The sequence below is a fragment of the Talpa occidentalis genome, unplaced genomic scaffold (assembly GCF_014898055.3).
Source record: "Talpa occidentalis isolate TD23 unplaced genomic scaffold, MPIMG_talOcc4v2.1 talOcc4.6, whole genome shotgun sequence".
NCBI lineage: Eukaryota > Metazoa > Chordata > Mammalia > Eulipotyphla > Talpidae > Talpa > Talpa occidentalis.
Window position 1 is genome coordinate 8,983,844 of NW_023604972.1, and position 25,088 is coordinate 9,008,931.

Below are 25,088 nucleotides of genomic sequence, written 5' to 3' on the forward strand. Positions count from 1 at the left end.
GTTCCAGTTGCAGCTTCTGGTCTTCTGCTGAAAGATTTCATTTCATTATTTATGACTCGACCTATTAAATGTCGATGGGAAGATTCCCTGGAAAGGTGTGTTACTGTGGTTACCAAGGGCTTGTCTCATCCCAAGATGAGTCTACTTTCTGGGGGTGCATAATAGGCTTTAAAATCAGCAGGAACCACACATGTTCAAGCAGAGATGTGTGAAGAGCACAAAGAACCTGCTATTATTTTCAAAGCATCCTGGGAAATGCCAGGAAGGATTCTGAGGTTTTCTTTCACAATAATAACTTATGGACACTTTGAGGCAAAGCCATGGAAATGAAAAGATTTTCTTCTCCTGCCATAGATAGAACAGTGACTTTTTATTCTACTGCTATCTTCCCCCATCTCAAAAAATGCATTTTTTATGAGAAAGTCAAATTGGCCTTGTCTCACAGGCAAACACTCCTCCCAGAACAAATGAGCCTTTTTTGTTAAATTACAGAAACAGTGAAAGATTTATGATTCTTCTGGACAAAATCCTTTTGTTTTAAATAGTTGCCATTTTTCCATGAAGAAATCAGACACCTTGTTGGTGTTTTCTTATAGTAAACATAAGGTCACTGAAAGGAACAGGCTAGATGAAAGATCAGCATGGTATTAAATTACTTCCATCTGCAAACACTGTAAATCCTGTAGACATAAAAAGAAAAGTTATGGTTAGAGCTCTGAAGTGTCATGTTTTTGGACTTGAAAAAGGTCCTTCTGCTGAAGACTTTATTCTATTGCCAAGATTAAGAAACATGAAGTCGTGACGCAGTAACTGGACCATGTCAAAAGCATTCTCCAGTAGAAATCTCGTTCACTCACTCTTCTTCCCAACCCTTTTCCTCCATTCACTTCTTGTATTATCTAACCTTCAAGTTTATATTGGAAGAAATTGCTATGAATTAGAGTCAAAGTCCCATAGTATTAGTTCTCAACAGATTTTAAAGATTCTATTCAAAGCATGCAATTATTCCCTTCGGTTCTTCTTTTAACTGATTACAAATTGTTTATGCTTGGTATAGAATTCAAAATGATATCTTTTAGAAACAAGGTTCATTAACATTTGCAATCAATTAATGTTATCCACAGTTGCAATTTTACTAAATTGCATGGTAGTCTTTAAGTAGGACCTAGATTTTTCATCCAAGGTTATTAGTAGTTACTGTTATAGAGAGCAGTGACTGTTAAGTTCCTTAGTTCCTTTTTATTTTTTTGGCTGCTAATCATCTTAACTTCATTCCTAGTTTTAAGAAATTTATTGCATGAGTCCAATCATCAAAAACTAGTGATTTGCTTCTTAATCTCCCAGAAGAGTGAAAACAAATGAGAAGTAGCCACACCTACGATATGAATCTGGAACAAGCCATGCAAAGTCAAGGACTAGTTTAGGACTCATTTTGCTTGTAGCACGCAGTGCTCAGTGGCAGTAAACATGATGATGAGACAAGCACCTATGGCTTGTCCTTGACTTTGTTCCAGCTCTGCCATTTAATATATTAATGTCCTTTGACAAAAGTTTTTAACAACTCTGCCTCAGCATTTTCGTTCTTAAAATCAGAAATAATAATAGTCATTATCCCATAATAATGATTCAAAAATTGAATGGATTAATGGTCATAGAACAGTTTCTCATGTACAGGAAAGTCTTGGCCATCATCCCTTTGAGAGAACCATGATTATGTTCCTTTGAATTCCATGTAGATAGCGCCATGTTCTTCAGTCTTCTTGATTTTTTTCCTAATGTTTTTTTCTTAAATTAACCACAATAATATTCCATTGAATATAACCAAGAATCCTGACTTAAGTCCATCTCTATTTCAATTTGCATTTTCAACAACAAAACACTCTTATATTACAGATTCATATTAAATTCAGAAGTGGGATATTTGTGAGAAAATCGTCCTTGACAGTGTTCTTATATAACACTATCACATACAATTTCTGGATTTAGTTTTAACAATAACCATCTTAGCAATATTGCCATATTTATTTTTCATCTGATAAAAAGGGTGATCCAGCTTCTTGAATGACTGAGGTTTTTTTGAAGTCCTTATGCCAAAGTAGAACGATTTTTTAGAGTTCTGTTGAAAGTATTTCCTGTTTACCTATGAATCCCCAAAGTATGCCTCTGGGCAAGAGGATGAACAAGCAACATTTACACATTAAAAAAAGTGACAAGGATCTTCAACTTCTGAAAACACAAAGAAAAGGTGACAGATCTGTTTGGCTTTTGCCCACACAGCCTGGAGATATTTTGGAGCAATCATTAGTGCATACCCTCATCATGATGGTCAGGAATCTGGCTCCATGTTTCAGAATTCCAAAAAGTTGTCTGGGAAATCGTAACACAGAAGCTTCCTTTGATTCTCTCTTTGATAAGATCTCTCCTCACAGGGTCTGACAGAGAAAGAAAGATAAAAGACAGTATTGACAAAAGTTGTAGCTGCTTCAAAGGAAGTCCATGTGGTTTGCATGCCTTATATAGCTCTTCCTAAAAAAAGAAGACAGCTGTTTGCTGTAGGAAGACCCAGATTGCTGTGGCTAGTAGCTTTAGGCCACTAATTACAGTTCAAGGAATCAGAGAAGGAGTCCTTTAAAATCGATCGCATATCCTTTCAATATCATTAATTTCTTCTAAGTATGGGCAGCTTTTCATGACCTCAGATTCACTTATGGAATCATTATTATCATTTTTATGATGGGGAGGACTCTTGAGCAGTTGTAGAGTTCATGCTCTGCACTAAGCAGATGTTGAACACATTTTCATAACTATCAGTTAGCTGGAAAGCTTTTCTCCATTAATGATTTGGTGGCATTTCAGTGCCAGGGTGAGGCTGGAAATCACCTAAGACTAGAACTCAGGCCACCTTGCCTCTAGTTCTGGCCCAAATATTCATGACATTGATGTTCAATGTGGCTTTGCAACTATTGTTATCAATTTCCTTACTTACAAAATAAGAGTTGGCTGAGGTCATCTCTAGACATTCTCTAAGTCTAAGTTATACAAGTTTAATTTAAGGAAGAAATTTTTTTTTAAAGATTTATTTATTTTTTAAATAAATTTATTTTTTAAAGATTTATTTATTTTTATATAAGAGCTGAGTTACAGGCCAGAGGTGCGGGAGGGTGAGAGGATTCACCAGAGACAGAGCATGGAGCAGAACAGGCAGATGACAGAAGTACACTGCTGAGGGGAGCAGTGGGCGTGACAGGAGAGGTCTGCGGCACCATGTGGGATTCTCACCAGTGGGCCAGGATCAAACCCACACTGCTGAGGCTGCGGACAGTTTCACAGCATGGCACTCAAACCACTCCACCACCCAGGAGGCCTGGGAGAACTTTTTCTTAATTAAAAACAATACTGACTAAAAGTTACAGTACTCATGAAGATCACCTATGTCAGAAAACCACAATTCCTGTACTCACTTTATCGCCATCCACTTTATAATATGGGCACAAATGTATGTTGACATAGAGTATGATAAATGTTTCACATATAAAATATTGGCAAATAGTTTATTGAGAATATCTAATTATTAGACAGGTATCAAAATACTCATAAATATCATGCAATCTAATGATAACAAATAATCATAATAATAATGAATAGGTTATATTTCCAGAGTACCTATCATGTGCCAAATGCTTTTGATGTGCTCACTCATTCAAATCCCAAGCCACCTTTATTTTAGAAATTATAAAAGTGATGCAAGGTCACACAACTGAAGTGTGGGGTAGTAGGAATGTGAGCTTATGTGTCTGGCTCCAGATGCTGTGCTCTTAAGCACTCTATTATTAGCTCTTAAAGTTAAAGGTACATTTGGAGAGAAGGTAAATCCAACAATTTATTTTGCAATACTATGGGAAATGAATTCATGAGGAGTTTTCACTTTTATTGTGTGATTATTCCCTCTGCAACCTGGGAAAACTATTCAATGCTTCTAATATCCAGTTTCTTCATCTGTAAAATGGAGATAATATATAGAATCATCAAGTGGTCTTGATAAGATTTAAAAAAAAATTCTCTGACTCAGTTAAAAAAATGGTTCATTTATTTAACAAATATTTATGGAGAACCTACTATTGTCGTGCCTTATCATGAAGGACACGGCAGTAAACAGAGCAAAGTTCATGCCCTCATGGAAAATACATTCTCGTGGAAGGATATAGATTTTTAAAAGTACACAATAATGAGAAAATTCTGAATTGTGATCAGTGAGTAAATGTGTCCTTTATCTATTGTCATGTAACAAATACAGGGATTTTCTAAGTCAGGAAATAAGAAAAGATAATGGAGATAATTATTTAGTCCATGGAATAACTTGAATTCTAATAGAAAAGCAAGGGCTGGGCCTCCCTGGTGGCACAGAGGTTAAAGTTCCAGGTTTATCAAGTTATAGCCAGTCACTGCAGCAGGAGATCTATACCCCGGCCAGGAAGTTGACCCACATGGCACAGCAGACCTCTTCTGTCTTGCCCGCTGCTCCCTTCAGCAGTGTATTTTGGTGGATCTGCCTGTTCTGCTCCACATTCTGTCTCTGGTGGATCCTTTCACTCCCCACACCTTTGGCCTACATCCCAGTATGTGTATGCATAAATAAAAATAAATCTTAAAAAAAAAAAAAAGAAAAAAGCAAGGGCTGGCAAAGTGCTTCCAGAACAACTTCTTACCTACTTAACTAGTGTCAGGATTACACTCAGACAGGCTCAGTGGGAGCCTGTGACATTTCCAACATGTTACGATTGATGCAGAGAATTAAAATAGGATCAAATGCTACTGAGTGACTAGGGAGCCAATTTGAATGTGTCCGAGGAAAGTATGTCTGAGGAATTATTAAGTGGAGATTTGAAGATGAAGAAAGATCCTCCAAGTGCAGATGAGAGAGGAGAAATCCAGGCAGACCTATGCCAAAGCCCTGAGAGATGCTACACCTCTGGAGTGTAGCAAGATATGGGGTGAGATAACCAATGATGTGAACTGGGACCAGGTTAAGTGTGGCTTTCTAAGGTTATAGTTAGCATCTGATTACAGATGTATGGAAGCCATTGAAAATTTGTATTAAAAGAGTTATAGAATATTAAAATCAGGGGCCTCCCTGGTGGCGCAAGGGGTTAAGACATAACTTGTGAAGCTATCCACAGCCACTGCAGCACGAGTTCAATCCCTGGCCAGGGAGATACCCACAGGGTGCAGCAGACCTCTCCTGTCTTGCCCGCTGCTCACCTCAGCAGTGTATTTTAGTCAGTCTGCCTGTTCTGCTCCCCACTCTGTCTCTGGTGAATCCTCTCACCCCAAGCACCTCTGGCCTGTATCCCAGTTTTTGTATGCATACATAAATAAATATTTAAAAATATTAAAATCAGAGACAGCAAATATATGAAAAGAAACAACAAAAGGCAAGCCTACTTTCATCTCTTGACTGTGTCCATTACAATCCACTACCAATATCTTCACACTGGCCCATCTCTGATTATCATTATCAGAGCATTCAATTATTTTTCTTTCTCCAACAATATGTATACTCCATATTAACAAAATTAATATTCATCTAGAATGGGGACAATAAATCTGAAGTCTGCTAAATCTCATAAAAATCACTGATTTCTCTCTAAATCTGTACAAAACATTTAATTCATGTATCACACATCCAGGCTTCTATTCACTCAGTCATCTATCCATTGATATCCATGAATCAATGTGCCACTAACATGGAAGTAAATGTGACATGGAAGTAAACAGTTTCTATTCTTTTGACCTTTCTATGGCAGAGAGTAATTTTTTTTTGTAGTAAGTGTTACTGGAACACAAGGAAGAAAAACAATACCCGATATTCCAAAGCAGAACATGCTTGAGGATGTTGAGCCACAGCCTAAGAAAATAAATTTAAATTTATTAAAGTTGAATTTACATCAACAGTTTAAGACCTGGTCCAAGTCCTTGTCATTGTCATAGAAAACACTGCCTTCGGGTGCTTCTACCAAGACCTCCTTAAGCAAACTGAAAATGGAAGCCTTCCTTATGGTCTTTCTGTGTTGAGTGTTTGTCCATCGTCAACAGACCTCGGGAGCTGGATTCTTTCCACATGAAAGGAATTCCAAAACTCAACACATTCCTTAGCTTCCAAAGCAGAACCAAAATGCTAGACAATTATTCCAGATGAATGGCATGAGAGTGCACGTACACACACACACACACACACACACACACACTTGAAGAACAAGCAGTGGTGAGAGTGAGAAATGCCTTAATAATTATTTTTTCAGTTTGTTGTTATCTCTTATCTTGCCCCTCACTTGAAAATAACTACAGGCTTTTCAAGGTAAATATATTTGTCCAGACTTAAAAGACAATGATTTAAGGCTAAGATTGGCCAAAGGAAATATATCAAGCTTGAAATTCTGATATGCCATCTACTCAAAAAGAAGGGGTGATACGAAAGTCTCCAAACCAAGGCCATCGGAGGTCAGTTATTTATTTCTGTTTTTCTCTTCTCAGAGACTTCTAACTGAAGAATGGGCAGAGAGACAGATTATTATCATATGCATGTATTTGGTTAAGGCACCCAATGCAGTTTTGTTAAATGAATCAATGAGTGAATATAAAAATGGGTTGCTAAGAAGATGAAAGAATGGACAACGAGATGAATGAACAAAAAGACAGTACATCTGTCAAAGATCTTTTGATAAAACAGTGTATAAGGGAATGAGTGATAAATGCACCATGCATTAACCTCTTAAATACTGTTCCTGGCAACTATTATGATATAGAGGATAAAATGTGTACGTTGTACAGTAAGTCAGGTGACTACTTTTGTTAGTATGTGTGGGTTCTGCATATGTTTCTGCCTCATTGAAGAAAGCTTTGTTGTAGAACTTTGCTTTAAATTGATCCTTGAAGAAGGCCATCCAAAAATAGCTCAGCATGAGAAGTCCAGCCTGCTGTTTCTTTCAGTTCCCTCGGCTATTCCCCTATGAAAAATATTTTGATTTAGTTGATTCATTTCACGTGATGGCAGCATGAATGATCATTTCATAGCGGACATCAGCAAAAGGATAGGCATTTACCATTAAAGCAGAGTGAAACTGAAACTATTTTGGCTTCCCTCTGCTTTCATTGAAGAGAAATGATTATGATGTCAGTGCAATTTGAAAGAATATTAAATCAGAGGCTGAAAATACCTACCAATTCCAACTCCTTTATATCACTCAGCCTGGAGTCTCACAAACTCTAAAAACTAAGGTGATGCTCTCATTTTCAAAGTCCAAATGGCTTTTCTATAACTAGTTTCAAGATACATAGAGTGAAAAAAGATTTCTCTACATCATGATGGTTTTACACTTATGATTGTCTATATAATTTGGTTTTCTTCAAATGCTTTCCCAACATAACTCAGATAAACAAAATTCATCAGACTGTAAGTCCTCACCAAAGGCGGTACAAATAAGTCCTCTGCTTCCCCTATGGATTTTAAGGCTTTTCCATTTTACTGATAGGAGATCTTTTCAGCATTTCTATTTGGACTCTTAAGAAGAGTCTTCAAGGTGAAAATAACATTGGGAAAAGAGCAGTAACATCCATCTCACCTCCAATGTTCATGGAAAAGGAGGTAGGCAGGGGTTGTTACATGCCTCCTTGTACCACAGCTGTGTTAAGTATCCATGAGAGGTTACATCATGGAACCCAAAGATGTCCACGTTCTAATTCTCAGAACCTTTACCTCAATTTATATGGGAAAATGGATTTTGTAGATGTGATTAAGTTAATCATCTTGTGATGGGTAAAGTACCCTGGTGGCTTTGATGTAATCACCTGGTTTCTTATAAAAAGAAGGTAGGGGGTTGGCCAGAGGAGAGGCATATAGCAATGGAAACATGATTGAAATGATGTGGCCACATCCTTGGAATGACAGATGGCAACGTCTAAAAACTGGAAGAGACAAGAAAGGAGTTCTCTACTGGATCCTCCAGACAGAACCTTCTCCACTAGCCCTTTCATGTTAGCCCTATAAGATGACTTTTGGACTTATGGTCTCCACAACAATAAGGGAATAAATTTGTTTTATACCACTATACTTGTGATCCTTTGTTATAGCAGCAACACGAAGCTAATAAAATGTTTTTGCATGATTATCATAAAGGATTCACAGCACTGTAAGAGAGAAATACCATATCTATTTAATGATGCCACTGAAAGCTTGGAGAGGCTCACCCAGGTTTTCACTGCTAATTAATAGTGGGGTTAGAGCTCGAATCTGACTTATCAGCCAATAAAACCATGATTTTTTCCACAGAACTATGCAACCAATAATTTGGTCCAGATTTCACCTTATACCCAACAATGTCAAGCAGATAGACTACTCACACGTAGTAGTGACCTTGGCGTCCATTCTGCCCCATACACCATCTTTTCCACTGAATGAACATTACTCTGTATGGATTAGTCCAAAATCTTCCTTTAATTTAAAATAGCTACCTTCACCCAACTACAAATTTTCAGATTATGTGCCTTGTGGGGGAGGCAGGGAAGAAAGGAGAAAAAAGTCAAATTCAAGACAGACCTCACTGAATGAACCCTGGCTGAGAACTGGTTTTCCAGAAGGGTCAGATTCGGGAAGAATGAAGGTAGGGCTTTGCTTTTCCCTTTATAACTTCATCAGGAAGTTATTCCAACATCCTGTCCTTTCTGCCAAAAAAACTGGCTTAGAGGGATATTCCTGGAAATGATTGAAATGGATCCCTGCCCCCTGAGCTATCAGAGTGGTGTCCCTGACACCTTTGAGGGCAGGTAGGGCTTCTTGCAGAAGGGATGCTATCTGATTACTGTGATACCCATGGAGATGCCCACCTGGCCGAGGGAAACATCTGCAGGAGGCTACTCCCTCTGCAGCTCCCTCCAGGAGGGAGGAAGCAGCCCGCAGCTGTCTCTTATCTGTTACTATGTGCACAACTGGGTGTGTTTCTTGGTTGTTGTTTGTCAAAAAGGCTTTCAAGCGTGTAAGTTCCTGCTCTACTTTTTGTTGTGATCCTTCTGCAACTCATCTGGGATCCTCAAAACATCAAAATTAAACCTCCTCCTTGGACTCAACTAAAGGATGTTGGAGCAGATACACATTTTATAGGTCAGTCTTTTCTAATTATTTCACTATTTTCATTGTAAAATGAAGTCACAGGTTGAGGACTAAAATGTGTGTGTGTGACATTTCAGCCATCACCACATGGGGAATGAAGCATAGTGAAGGTGAGATCAGGGGCGATAACATTGATGTTTCCTTCACATTTTTCTTTTATGTTTTCCTACTCCCTCCATTCCCATCACTGTCAAATGGTTTTTATTCTGAGAATGAATATGCAGTCTTTAGCAACTTCTGTAACAGGTACATAGCCGGTTTGATTAGTTCTAAATTTGGCTCATTTTATGCAATTCTGTTGTTCCAGTGTGTGCATGTGGAAAGAAGAATGGGGAGTTAATGTGGAATAAGAGAAATTGATGAACAGTATGTAGTGCTTAATAAATTTCAATAAAGCCCATAATTTATCATTGGGATTTTTTTGGGGGGTGGGGAGAAGTAACTCTAGAATGACTACCTTGAACCTACTGGCATATTCTTGTTTATTCTTTTTCACAGCCGTACAGAGGGGGAGTTAGTGTAAGAATCTGTGATGCATTTTTAGAAAGTTGGATGAGGATTTTTAATAGTTAACATGGATCTGAGAAGAAAAATACTGGTGAAAAATATATGGAATGTAAATAAGCATATACTTTTTTAAAAATCAATCATTGAGAAAGTACTGCAAGGCAACATTAATTATTCTGATTTCTAATATAAAAAAAATATCCAAAGGGGAAGTTTTTGAAAGACATGAAGGTTATAAAACATGTTTCCCTAGCTTGGCTATTGCAAATATTGCTACAATGAACATTTGCAACTTCTCAACCACTGTCCATCAGAATAATAGTTGTCTGGGAGATTAATTACTGTTCTTGGTAAGAGGGTTCTGATATTAAATAAAAGCAACATCAATGTGTTAAAGAGGTTAAATGTGTTCTGTTACCACAGTATTTTCTTATACACTGTGCTAATGAATCCTACAAAGTGACAAAAAAAAGAACAAATAAACAGCATCCCTCCCTGATACTTGTGTTACTTGTGAATCCAATAGAGATGCTCAAATCTTTATGTCATTTGACACAGTCACCCTCCTTTGTTAAGATGTCCTGCTTCCTTCATCCACCCAAGTTTGCATAACGATTCCATTTTTTTTTTTTTTATGGGTCACATAGCATGTGCCAGACCCTGTTCTGGCCAGTGAAGAGACAGTGGGCACAAATAGGAATGGTTCTTGTTTCCTGAACTACCCCCTGGTGGAGGTGGAGGTGAATAGCCAAAAGGATGCTTCAGTAAGTTCAAAAGAAACAAACTTGAAAGGCAGAATCATACAAGCAAGGAGACTGACCTATTAGGAAGAGTGTTGAGAAGGAGTTACTGAGGCTAAGAACAGAAATGAAGAACAACAATTCAAAGGTCTAGACCCCGTAAGAAAACAGCAGTGCAAGACATAGAAAATGGCAATAATTGGAATGTGAATCAAGCAGAGAAAATAAATAAGCACTGGCCTTAACTACTAGGTTATGAAGACCTGGAGTGTGTCTGCTCAGAACAGTGTGAAGATTTGGTTCTAAGCGATCTGGTGCACAGTATAGGCATCGGGGCTGGAGATGAGTTTGTGGGGGAGGGCCACCTTTCCAGGCTCTTATCACTGTCAGTCATTACCTATGTCTATGCATGATTAGTAGATTAGTATGGTATGTAAACTTCATGGGAATCAAGAACCTACATGCCAACATTGACCACTGCATTCTTGGAGTCCAGAAGCGTGACTAATCCACAGCACTATATAAATTTTTATCAAATGATTGAAAGACTGAATTATAGAACACTTTCCATCTTAAATTCTCTCCCATAGACTTAAGCCTGGTTCACAGTTTTTCATATTACACAGCTGAAGTAGCCCTGCCCTAAAGGAGCACTTTTCAAACTTTAATGTGAATATGAGTCGTCTGAGAATCTGGGTATGCCACAGAAGGCCTGAGGTGAAGGGGATTCAGCTCCTTCAGGTCTAACAACTCCCAGGTGGGGCTGGTCCTGGTGGTCGTTGGAATACATTTCGATGAGCAAGAACCTACGCTTTCAGTCCAACCCTGGCTGTGTAGAACAGACTGAAGTCAACATACTGCATTCTCATCAGTGACTTATAGAACTGCTGTTTATAAAAATAATTGGGAAAGTTTTAAAAACAGACACAATCTAGACCCCAACATAAGATATTTGGAAGCAATTGACCCCTTGGAAGCATCATGGGTAGCATGGCTAAGATGGTGTTTTAAATCAAGGTCCACCTCTGGATGGCTTGGAGTTAAAACCAACCACCTTTCCCTCTCACCTCACGTTCCAGTCTCGCCAGCCCCTACTCATTTGCTCATTAACCTTGCTCCTGCACAGATGGTGCTGGTGGGTAGGCTGCTGACTTCCATCAACAGCAGGCTGCTCACTGCCTGAGGGTGCAGCAAATAAATCATCTGTGCAGGTAAAAATAGGGAATGGAGGAAGGTCTTCTCTTGTGATGCAGTCTATCAAAATCAAAATCCCCTTGACTGGCTTGCAAAGAAGTGCACTTTGTCATGTTAATAGGAAGGAGAGCAAATGACACCTACATATATTTACTTTCTTCCTCCTCTTCTTTTTTTTAAGTCTTCCAGATGTTCAGAAGCTTGGCATTTAATGTCCCACGTTTGACCTTTCAGTTTTCTGCCATCTGCCTCCCACGGTGTTTCAGCAAGTTAAGGTGAGGAGGTATTTGATAACAGATTAATTCACTGGTGACACATTTTGACAACCCCAAGTCGAGGTAGAAAAAAATCCAATACTAATAAGTTATTAGATAAAGATTCCCATGTCCTGTCTCCCCCAAATTTTCCGATGGCATAAGCCCCTTACCATTGTGTGAAGACAGGATTACATTTCAGATTTTACCCTTTCTCCCTTCACTGCTTCCAGGCATGGTTTTCTTCTAATGTTGGGGCATAACTATTTGGCCTTGAAAGAGTTAAGAAATTCCAAGATAGGGGCCTTCCTGGTGGTGCAAGGGATTAAGCATCAGCACTATGAAGCTATTCACAGCTACTGCAGCACCAGTTCGATCCCCAGCCAGGGAGCTGACTCACACGGTGCAGCAGACCTCTCCTGTCTCGCCCGCTGCTCCCCTCAGCAATGTATTTCAGTCCGTCCTCCTGTTCTGCTCCCCACTCTATCTCTAGTGAGTCCTCTCACCCCTCAGCACCTCTAGTCTGTACTCCAGTTCTTGTACACATAAACATTTAAAAAAAAAGAAATTCCAAGATATCATATCACTAAGATTCATAACAAAATAAAAGTAGTAAGATAGCTGACTTATATATTCAACTACAAGTTAGCTTGTCAATCAGTAGAATAGTAATACAAGTTCACATTCTAAGGTAAAGGAATACAAAACCCTAAGATAAGAAGAGTCTTGAAAATTGCTCTTGAGGACATTCATTTACAGCATTGCTGTACCGCCAAGTCTCACTGGTAGGCAGTTCACTGTTAACACAGTTTCATGTTAGAACAACTTTGTTTTTTTTTTTTTTCCCCCAGCTGTTGTTTAAAGCTTCTGCTTTGGAAGTTGGGAAGTCTTAAATTTTCTATTTGTTCTTTATCCCACTGATTATTTCATTCTGATCAATTCAGAGCACTTACTGCTTAAACTACTTCTGTTATTAAATTATCCTTTGTTCTTGCAACCTGTCCCTGGTTCTCCTTCCCTTTCACTTGGATACTAATATAGTTTTTATCTGCCATGTCCCAGTTAAGGCCAAGAGCCATTCCAAATCATGTTCTGGCTCATGAGGAATTTAACCAGTGAAAGGGTTTAATGCACACTAATGAACTTCTGCCTATTGGGTGTGAGGGGAGTAAGTTAGGAGAGTGACATCAGAGAGTAGTTTTCTGGCAGTTTCACAGGACTTGTGGTAAAATTTTCATGTTGCCCGGAGAATAGGAACTGTGGATTCAGGTTTGCCACAGAGAAATGTAAGAGCCTCTCTCTGGATTCCAAAGTGGAAACCCACTGGGTCTCAGTCACCCTGTCTCTGCTGTAGGTAGTGGTCACTTCCCCTAGAAACCAGAAAAGAGCTAACCAATAATGTCAGTTTTCAGCTTAAACACTACTTTGAAATTTGTTAATTTGACTTAATGAGCATTTCACTAGTAAATTAGGAGCTGAATGAAGAACCATCCTTAGGAGCTTTTGTATGAAAGGTTATCAGCATGGTATCTGTTACTAATCACCGATGTGATGATACTATAAAGACAGAGGGACATATGAAATTCTTCTATTTTGAAGATAATCCCCTCTTTACAGAAAGTCTGGTGGAATTGTTCCTATGGAAGGACATTTAGTTTACCCTTCAAGTAAACTCTCCCTGAATATATCCTCTCTTGAAAATGGTTTCTAATTTTATGAATTTCTTGTAGTACCCTTTTGTCAAGTTGGAGTTATCTTATTTATATTGATATATCTTTACATGTATACTTTGAATTAGAAACAACATTTGTTTTTTTTTTTGATGTTCAAATTTTATTTATTTTTATTTTTTCTTTAGATAATAAATTTTATTGTTATATTCCCCATACAATTGCAGCCCCCCCATTCTGACCCCAATCCCTCCCCTCCCGCCCCCGCCCCCCTAAAAGTGTCTCTGGTTCATAGTTTTTTGTTGATTTTGATTTTCACTTTCTTGTAGTTATTCATTTTCCTGGTCCCTTATTTAAGTTTTCTAGATTCCTGCTATGAGTGAGACCATCCGGTATTTTTCTTTTTCTTTTTGGCTTATTTCGCTGAGCATGATCCCTTCCAGCGCCACCCATGTTGCTGCAAATTGCATGTGTTTATCTTTTTTGATTGCTGAGTAATATTCCATGGTATATATGTACCACATCTTCTTGATCCAGTCATCTATTTTTGGGCATTTGGGTTGTTTCCAAAGCTTAGCTATTGTAAACAGTGCTGCTATAAACATAGGGGTGCAGGTGCTCTTTGGAATTGATGTTTCTGTGTCCTTTGGGTAAATACCTAGGAGTGGAATTGCTGGGTCATATGGAAGCTCTATGTTTAGTAGGTCCAGAAATCTCCACACAGCTTTCCACAGTGGTTGGACCAGTTTACACTCCCACCAACAGTGCAGAAGAGTTCCTTTTTCTCCACACCCTCGCCAACATTTGTTGTTGCTAGTTTTTTTAATATGTGCCATTCTCACTGGTGTAAGATGGTATCTCATGGTAGTTTTGATTTGCATTTCCCTGATGACAAGTGATGTTGAACATTTTTTCATATGCCTGTTGGCCATTTGCATTTCCTCTTCAGAGAAGTTTCTTTTTAGCTCTTCTGCCCATTTTTTGACTGGATTATTTTCTTTGTTGTAGAAACAACATTTGAATTTCAATTATAGTGAAGGTGTATAACTTTGAGCAAGATTCTTATTAAATTTAATTCATTTTATTTAAGTAAAATTAAATAAAATGAATTAAATTTCCATGAAATGGACATAAATTACACTTTAACTCATCATATTAATATTATCATTATTAATGATACAAGATATATACATGTTGCTTTATACAGAGTGAGTTCAAATAATCATCAGCTATGATCATTATTATTATTGTTATTTTTCTCTCTGCTACTTGTCTGTGGCTCTATCACTATTTAATGCTTTAACAGCCCAGTGTTGTTTGGAGACATATAAATGTTTGTAGCAATTTAAAATATTAAGCCACTAGATGGATGAAGATTTGTGTACTGGCAGGAAAATAATACCTGCACTAAATGCTTAAACTACTGTTATCAAAAATAAAAAAAAAAAAATGACAGTACAGATTGATTGATGAATGTACAAATGCATACAAACAGAGCCAGAAAGAAGTTTATATCTGCATGTTAATATTATACTGATTTTCTCCTACATTTTGGCATCCTCGGATTGCCTTTTCAGTGGGTAAGTTACTTTTATAATCAAAGAAACACAACCACATTATTTAAGTAAAGGCCTAACTCTTAGATACACTCATTGCATTTTTTTTTAATCATCCCAATTTTAGAGTACCTACATCAGAGTCAGAAAACCTCTATCAGGCAGTGTAGATTCACTTGTCAAATGTCAGGATTTTGAGTGGAAAATGCCAAGGAGTGGTTCCTTTTATACACCCATTCTCTTTCCTTCTGGATAGGTAAGGACCCTCTAGCCTGTTGGCAATGCCTATTTCCTTCAGAGGAAATTTGACAACTATCATTAATCAGTAGTTATACCCAGTAAATGTCCCAAATAATTGAGATAGATAAATCATATTCTGTTAGGACATACCAGTCTGATCCAGGCTTACTACAAATCACAGTATCTGAGCCTTCTTCCATGTTCTTCTAAGCACTTTCCAAGTATGCAATGGGAGATGCTCTTACATTTGCCCAACCGATTCACACCTTTCTTTCATCTTTGAAAGAGGTCACTGTCATAGACAGGAGATCCTGTGACTAAGTCACTTCTGCCCCTCCCAAAGCTGCCAACACCCAATGTCAAAGGCCTGTGACTATATGTGCGATATTGCTGCTACCACCTCATTCCCTACATCCTGCTATCCCTGTCTCCCTGGGGACAGCAGAGATAGCATTCTCTTATTGTAAACTGCTCTAAACAGATTGGTTCACAGGTTGGTCTGAATGCTACTTAGTCTGCATTTTTAAGAATAGCTGTCTAATTCTGACCCACATTTTTTAAGACTTTTGTACTATTGACTTTCTCATCACGATAAATTATTCCTAGGTAGTTTTTTTTTAATTCCTCCTCTGATGAGTTTAATAACTGTTACTTTATTGCAGTTATTACCAACAGTCCTGGGCTACTGGTATACCAGGCATCTCTGATGATTGGGGAACATCTAACCGCTGTCCTTAATAGATGTTCCTGAAATGAAGCCATGGTCACATAAATTAGAGTATTCAAAAACCCAGCTAGCGGTGCAATATTAAGCTGCATCCGTATAATTTGAATTCTAAGATGCACAGACATGAGTGGTGTGGTCAATTATTCATTCTGGTGTGGTGTACCATACCGAACACTGAGGTGAAAATCAGGAGATGGATGAGGACCTGTTGGTCCCTGAATTTCCTTTATAAGCTTGGGCAAGTTTCAAAATGCCTAGCTCATTTGAAAAATGAGGGAGTTGAACTCAAAATCTCTGAAATCTCTTTAAAGGTTCTTTTCAGGTTCAAATGAAAACACTTTAAGCGAATGGTAGTGAAAAGATGCTTGCCAACAGAATTTAGATTCTGTAGTTTAATACTTAAGTATCAATTTGCTTGATCTGTGTTAGTATAACTAAAAGACGAAGCTTTCAGCCAGATGTTGAATGACACTTTCAAAATTTTTGTTTCAAACCTTATAGGTGGAAATAAGCTTTAACTTTGCTTTCGAGTTATATTCTTATGTGTATAAGAGAAACTAGGTCTTCAAAAGAATACCTAAATCTAACTGCAGTCACAATGCAGTTTGAAAGGATTGCAAGCAAAACAATTTAAGAATACAGTAGAAAGTAAAAAGCCAAACACAGAGAAGAAAATGACATTTACAAGTTTTGTAAGAGTTCTCAGCTACTCTTTATTCAATGAATATAAATCTTTGGGAAAAATTCCCACTGAAATTCAAATTACATAGACATAGAAAGAGAATATATGAGTTATTTAGGGCAGTGTTACTAATGTCACTCCAAAATGGCTGTGTTGGTAATGGTATTATGTAAGTTATTCATATTTTTTTTCTAACATGTACTACTGGATTTGAAAGTAAAATGGCAATTGCAATTCAAGTTGAAGAATGAGAAATCCTCTTTCTAAAAAAGAAGATTAATCTCTTTTTAATTGACTCTTTGATCAGAATAAAGATTTATAAGAAGAAAATGCAATATGCCTCTGATAAAGAATTAGGAATGATGAATGGATTAGTCATTATCATTATGGGGATTCCAAGAAGGCATATGTTTCAAGGCGAAGTAACCTTTATTGAAGCAAGATAATTGAAGGAGTGAACTTGTTGGTTAGATTTGAATTTATTTGCAAAGTACTTCTTAAACTTTCTAGAAACAAAATCCCAGTTCTCACATTGTTACAATAGTGATTTAGAACACATTCTTCTTGTCTTTATTAGGTACTTGACAAAAACACAGAGTAGCCTATAAAGCTCCATAAAAGCAGAAAGAATGTTGTTTATATTTTCCATAAAGGTCTCAACTCACTACGAATGCTAAGTGGATGCTAAATCCAAGTCATAAAATTGTCTCTCTAATGAGTGCTAAATAATTCCCAATGGAAGATCATGTCTTTGTAACCATGTCAAAAATCAACCTTTCCTGCCTTTGTATCAGAATGATTCTGCAAAGCTTTCTGTCCATAACCCTTTATCATAAATCCACAGACCAGGTACTCAGTAAATGTTGATTAAATTCATTTGAGAGTTTTGTGGAAATGAGATAGAAATAGAGGTCTCGGTAGAACCCATATTTCCATAATATGGGTTCTGTTACCATAATGAAAGTAAAATTAGTAAAATTCTAGCTTCAATTTCATGGGCAATCATTACAATCATTTTGTACATGGTCTCAACTCCCCCTTTTCCCTTTCTTTTTTTCATTCTACTCATTTTGCAGTGCTAACTAGCTAAATTCTACTTTGTTTCTGCATCCACACGGTTAAACATGGTTGGACACCAAAGCTACACTGGCTGGTCTCATTGAAAATTCATGATTACTAACCTCAAGTGGGTCCTTAGTGCTGCCCAGCAATCAGAACACATTTCCCTAGTCTCATTAGTTTTCCTCTCCTAGACAACTATGTTAAGTTTTCCCTTCTCATTCAACATCCTGGCTCACAATATTTCTTCTGATGACATTACCTCTTATTTCACCCAGAAAATAGAAATAGCATCATCTTTCCATCTACCACTCATAATAGGATCAGTTCAACATATTTTATCACCTTTCCTAATAACTTGGATAACTTTTTCACTCAAAGACACAGTTCTAGTAATTCCTCCTTCAATCCTACAGTTTTCCCTCTACTGGAGCATTCCTATCAGCATGCTGAGACTTGTGCAATCTTACAAAACAAAAACAAAGTCAAAGTCTCTGTAATTCTAAATCCTACTCCTCCAACTCAATCTCTTTCTCTGCCCTGAAACAGCTAAACTCGTGACAGAATTGCCTGTGTTTGCATCCTTCATTTCTCTTCTCCACTTTCTTTTGAAGTCTGTTCAGTTAGGTTTTATGCTTCCACCATTGGGCTAGAGCTGCTTAGTCAAGGTTTCCATGACTTTCATATTTTTAAGTATAATAATCAACTCAATCCTCAACTGACTTCACCTGTCAGCAGCATGTGAGAATCACCCCTCTTTCATCTTTTATTCTATTTCTTCTTATCCTCACTCTTTTCACATCAGTCCTCTTTCATTTGTTTTAATCACCTTTTCTGATTTGTTCTCTTCTCTCCTACCACTTAAAGTAGGAATATCCCAGGGTATGATATCCCTGAACCAAAATCTTAATTTCTATTACCGTAGACAGATACTAAAATGTCACTACTATTCATTAATTTATTTCTATCATTCTTTAATCCTCTATTTCTATTACATGCCCCCCCCTTAATCCATTCATTGAATTGTCTCCACTTTAAACACATCAAGAATACCACTACTTCCTGCTACTTTCCTATTTAATTTCTCTGGTCCAAGATTATTTAACAGCATCTCAACTAATCCATTCACTTCTATTCTTACCTAGTACCATCTCTTTTTAATACAGCAAGAATTGTGATCTTAAAACATAAGTCAGATCACACCTCCTCTTAGACACCTGCAACAAATATTGCCATGATTACCTATTGCTGCCAAACAAATCACACTAAAATATAATTGTTTTGAGTTATTTCATTCATCTGTATGTTGACTTATCTACCCCCCAAGTGGCTCTGGCTATGGGTCACTCACCTGACTGCTCAATGCTAAAAGGTAGCGAGTCATCTGAAGACTCAACAGGGTTGAATGTTCAAGATCATTTAGTCACATGGCTAGCTCCCAGGTGACTGGGAGCTCAGCTATGGGTGAGATTATCTATACGGGGCCCCCCTATGTGAGTTGGGCTTCTCAGAGCAGGATCCCTGGGCTACAAGAATGTTTACTTGAAATAATAGGAAGTAGTAGCTACCTATTACAAAGATCCGAACCCATCCCCATGACGGTGGGGCACAAGGCAGACACAGCACCCCAAAGCCGTTGAGGTTTACCCTACCATTCCCGCTCTATTCCCTGTCCCACGGGGTGGAAAATCAGCTCCCCAAGGGCTCCAGGAGAGATCTCTGGCGCCACCTAGCGACTTGAAGCCAGCAGAGGCGCCTAGAGGAGCCAGTGGCCAGCTGGGGAGTTAGCCCATGCCGGGCCCCTTCCGACCAGTAGTCTGAGCCCACAGGGGGAGCGAGCACCCACAGCCGGGGCAGACCAGGCGTGCAGAAGAGTGTGCCTGAGACCGGACGTGCAGGGAGTGTGTCCCACATCACCATCTTAGAACAGGGACATTTCTTCAGTAAAGACTACCTGCAGAAGGCTTCCTCAGGAGCCAGAGGTGAGCGGGGGAAGTTCGCCCACGCCAGACCCCATCTGGCCTGCAGTCCAAGCCCAGAGGGGGAGCAGGAACCCACCGCTGGGGCAGACCAGGCGCACAGGGGAGTGTGTCCCCACATCGGCATTTTAGAACAGGGACCTTTCTCCAGTAAAGACTGCTTGAAACTGACAGATGACTCCTGGAGGAACCAGAGGAGAGCAGAGAAGCTCACCCAAGATGCCGACAAGTCCCAACCACACAGTGTCCCAACGCATACGGCAAATTAGAAAACAGACAGTAGGGAGGAGAAGAACCACACGCAACCTAGCAACTCCCCAGGGAAAAAGCACACCACAAAAAGAAAAGCAGCCCCCAGATTGCAACGACAGTAACTTGGAAGAACTTCTGAGCCTTCCAGAAAGAGAATTTAAAATTGCCGTGATTAAAAAACTGACAGAAGTCATAAAGGAAAACAATGATAAGGGAAAAATAATCAACGATCAGAAGAATGCAATTGAGTCCCTAGAGAGGGAAAACAATGGTCAGAAGAATGAAATTGAGTCCCTAAAGAGGGAAGTAAAAGAAATGCAGGAGATCAAAGAATTAATGGAAGAACTAAAGAATTCTGTGAAAAGCAATGAAAGCAGAATAGATGAAATGGAAGAACGAATAAGTAATCTTGAAGACACAGAAATAAAAAGAACCAAAACAGAAAAGGAAAGAGAAGTACGAAGGAAAAAGAACAAAGAAAGACTACGGGAACTATCTGACTCCATGAGGAAAGGAAATATAAGAGTTATAGGAATACCAGAAGGAGAGGAGAGAGATGTAGGAACAGAGAAAATATTCAAAGAGATAATTGAAGAGAACTTCCCAAATGTGAAGAAGGAGCTGAAAATTGATATACAAGAAGCAAGAAGAACACCAAACTTCCACGACGAAAGGAAAAATACAGCAAGACACATAATAGTAAAGCTCCCAAGAATCCAGGACAAGGAAAAAATAATGAAGCTGGCAAGAGGGAAGAAACAGATAACATTCAAAGGAAAGCCAATCAGGCTGACATCAGACTTCTCCAAAGAAACACTACGGGCAAGGAGAGAGTGGAGGAACATAGTCAACAGACTCCAAGAAAACAGATGCCAACCAAGAATTCTCTATCCCGCAAAGCTCTCCTTCCTCTATGAAGAAAGAATAAGGACCTTCCCAGACAAACAGAAACTCCGGAATTTCATTACAACTAAACCCTCACTCCAAAAAATACTACAAGGAGTCCTAAAGTCAGAACCTCAGAGGGATGAATAACAATGAAAGAAGGCCAAAAAAAAAAATTATTAAAAGCATAAATAAATAAAATCAAAGGAAAGACAAACACAATGGCAAATACAGATGCTAACATATCAATATTAACTCTAAATGTAAATGGACTAAACTCTTCAATAAAAAGACACAGAGTTGCAGCCTGGATTAAGAAACAAAACCCAACCTTTTGCTGTCTCCAGGAAACACATTTAGCTACAAAAGATAAAAATAGGCTCAAAGTTAAAGGATGGAAAACAATCCTACAAGCAAATGGACCAAAAAAGAAAGCAGGAACAGCTATACTTATATCAGATAAAACAGATTTCAAACTCAAAAAGATAAAAAGAGACCCCAATGGTCACTACATTATGATCAAGGGGACAATACTTCAAGAAGAAATAACACTCATTAACATATACTCACCAAACGAAGGAGCACCAAAATATATCAGACAACTGTTGTCCTCTCTGAAAACAGACATCAGAGAAAACACATACGTAGTGGGAGACTTCAACACACCACTATCAACAATGGATAGATCAACAAGACAAAAAATAAGTAAAGAAACCAAAGCTCTAAATAAGGACCTAGAGCAATTGGGCTTAACAGACATCTATAGAACACTAAACCCCCAAAAAACGGAGTACACATTTTTCTCAAGTGCACATGGATCATTCTCCAGGATCGATCACATACTGGGGCACAAAACAAACATCAACAGATACACCAAGATTGAAATCACATCAACCATCTTTTCTGACCATGAAGGCATCAAACTAGAAATAAACCATAAAAAGAAGGCAAGGAACTTTCCTACCTTATGGAGATTAAAAACCACACTACTGGAAGACCACTGGACTAATGAGGAGATCAAAGAAGAAATTAAAAAATTCTTTGAATTGAACGACAAGGAGGACACCAATATCCTAAATGTATGGGATGCAGCAAAAGCAGTAATAAGAGGAAAATACATAGCAATAGAAGCTCACATCAAGAAACAAGAAAGAACTCAAAGAAACAACCTAATCTCGAAGCTCAAAGATCTAGAAAAAGAACAACAAAAACACCCCAAAACCAGAAGAAGAAAAGAAATAATAAAAACAAAAGCAGAAATAAATGAAATTGAAACTAAAAAAACAATCCAAAAGATCAATGAAACCAAGAGCTGGTTCTTTGAAAAAATCAATAAAATAGACAAACCCCTAGCCAGGCTCACAAAGGAAAAAAGGGAGAAAGCACAAATAAACAGGATCATCAATGAAAGAGGAGAAATCACAACGGACACAGCAGAAATCAAAAGAATAATCAGTAACTACTATGAACAGTTATGTGGAAACAAGTTTAACAATCTAGAGGAGATGGACAAATTCCTACAACTCTACAATCACCCAAAGCTAGATAAAGAAGAAATAGAACACCTAAACAGATCAATTACAATTAGCGAAATTGAAATGGTAATCAAAAACCTCCCCAAAAACAAAAGCCCAGGACCTGATGGATTTACAAATGAATTCTACCAAACATTCAGAGACGAATTAGTGCCTATCCTTCACAAACTCTTCCAAAAAATTGAGAAGGAAGGGACAATACCAAACACGTTCTATGAAGCCAACATTACACTAATACCAAAACCGAAGAAGGACAACACAAAAAAGGAAAACTACAGGCCAATCTCCCTAATGAACACTGATGTAAAAATCCTCAATAAAATTTTAGCTATCAGAATCCAACAATGTATCCAAAAGATAATTCACCACGACCAAGTAGGATTCATTCCAGGGACACAAGGATGGTTTAACATCCGAAAATCAATCAACGTTATCCAACACATCAACAAAAAGAAATATAAAAACCATATGATAATATCAATAGATGCTGAGAAAGCCTTCGACAAAGTGCAACACCCATTCATGATAAAAGCCCTTGAAATTCTTGGGATACAAGGAACATACCTCAACATCATAAAGGCCACCTATGACAAGCCAACAGCCAGTATCATTCTCAATGGTGAAAAGCTGAAAGCAATTCCATTAAGATCTGGAACAAGACAAGGATGTCCACTCTCACCACTGCTTTTCAATATAATACTGGAAGTCCTAGCCAGAGCAATAAGACAAGAGAAAGACATCCAAGGAATCCAAATAGGAAAAGAAGAAGTCAAACTATCACTATTTGCAGATGATATGATAATATACATAGAGAACCCCAAAAAGTCCACCGAAAAACTAATTCAACTCATCAATCAGTTCAGTAAAGTGGCAGGATACAAAATCAACACGCAAAAGTCAGTAGCCTTCCTATACACAAACAATAAATCTGAAGAAGAAGAAATCAAAAAAACCATCCCTTTTTTTATTGAAACAAAAAAAATCAAATATTTGGGAATAAATCTAACAAAAGAGGTAAAGGACCTATACAAAGAAAACTATAAAACACTGTTAAAAGAAATAGAAGAAGACACAAAGAAATGGAAAGACATCCCCTGCTCATGGATTGGAAGAATAAACATTATTAAAATGGCCATCCTCCCAAAAGCAATATACAGATTCAGTGCTATTCCAATCAAAATTTCAATGTCATTCTTCAAAGAAATAGAACAATTATTGATGAAATTCATATGGAATCACAAAAAACCCCAATAGCCAAAGCTCTCCTGAAAAAAAAAGAAGGGAATGGAGGCATCACACTCCCAGACTTCAAACTCTACTACAAAGCCATAATCATCAAAACTGCATGGTATTGGAACAAGAACAGACATACAGACCAATGGAATCGAATAGAAAATCCAGAAATAAACCCACAGATTTATGGTCAACTAATCTTTGACAAAGGAGCAAAGACTATGCATTGGAGCAAAGAAAGTTTGTTCAATAAATGGTGCTGGGAAAACTGGGTCGCTACATGCAAAAGAATGAAGCTTGACCACTACCTCACACCATACACAAAAAATCAACTCAAAATGGATTAAAGAACTAGACATAAGACCTGAAACCATAAAATATATAGAAGGAAATATAGACGAAACACTACGTGATTTGCACATCAAAGACATCTTTACAGACACATCACCCAAAGCAGTGATAGTGAAGGCAAAGATAAACAGCTGGGACTACATCAAATTAAAGAGCTTCTGCACAGCAAAAGAGACAATAACAAAAACAAAGAGAAACCCCACCAACTGGGAGAACATTTTTGCACCCAACACTAATGATAAAGGACTGATCACAAAAATCTGCAAAGAGCTGATGAGACTCAACAACAGCAAAGAAAATAATCCAGTCAAAAAATGGGCAGAAGAGCTAAAAAGAAACTTCTCTGAAGAGGAAATGAAAATGGCCAACAGGCATATGAAAAAATGTTCAACATCACTTGTCATCAGGGAAATGCAAATCAAAACTACCATGAGATACCATCTTACACCAGTGAGAATGGCACATATTAAAAAAACTAGCAACAACAAATGTTGGCGAGGGTATGGAGAAAAAGGAACTCTTCTGCACTGTTGGTGGGAGTGCAAACTGGTCCAACCACTGTGGAGAGCTGTGTGGAGATTTCTGGACCTACTAAAAATAGAGCTTCCATATGATCCAGAAATTCCACTCCTAGGTATTTACCCAAAGGACACAGAAACATCAATTCCAAAGAACACCTGCACCCCTATGTTTATAGCAGCACTGTTTACAATAGCTAAGCTTTGGAAACAACCCAAATGCCCAAAAATAGATGACTGGATCAAGAAGATGTGGTACATATATACCATGGAATATTACTCAGCATTCAAAAAAGATAAACACATGCAATTTGCAGCAACATGGATGGCACTGGAAGGGATCATGCTCAGCGAAATAAGCCAAAAAGAAAAAGAAAAATACCGGATGGTCTCACTCATAGCAGGAATCTAGAAAACTTAAATAAGGGACCAGGAAAACGAATAACTATAAGAAAGTGAAAATCAAAATCAACAAAAAACTACGAACCAGAGACACTTTTAAGGGGGCGGGGGTGGGAGGGGAGAGATTGGGGTCAGAATGGG

At 38.0% G+C, this 25,088-nt stretch overlaps 1 long non-coding RNA gene across 2 annotated transcripts in view; it reads right to left on the reverse strand.

The window, feature by feature from the left end:
- Positions 1–1,828: 1,828 nt before the first annotated feature.
- LOC119260942 (uncharacterized) overlaps positions 1,829–25,088 on the reverse strand; it is a 105,559-nt gene continuing 82,299 nt past the window's right edge. For both annotated transcript variants that reach the window (XR_005128864.2, XR_005128862.2), the window contains exon 3: positions 1,829–2,432. This is a non-coding gene — a long non-coding RNA (uncharacterized LOC119260942). The remainder of the gene's footprint in view (positions 2,433–25,088) is intronic.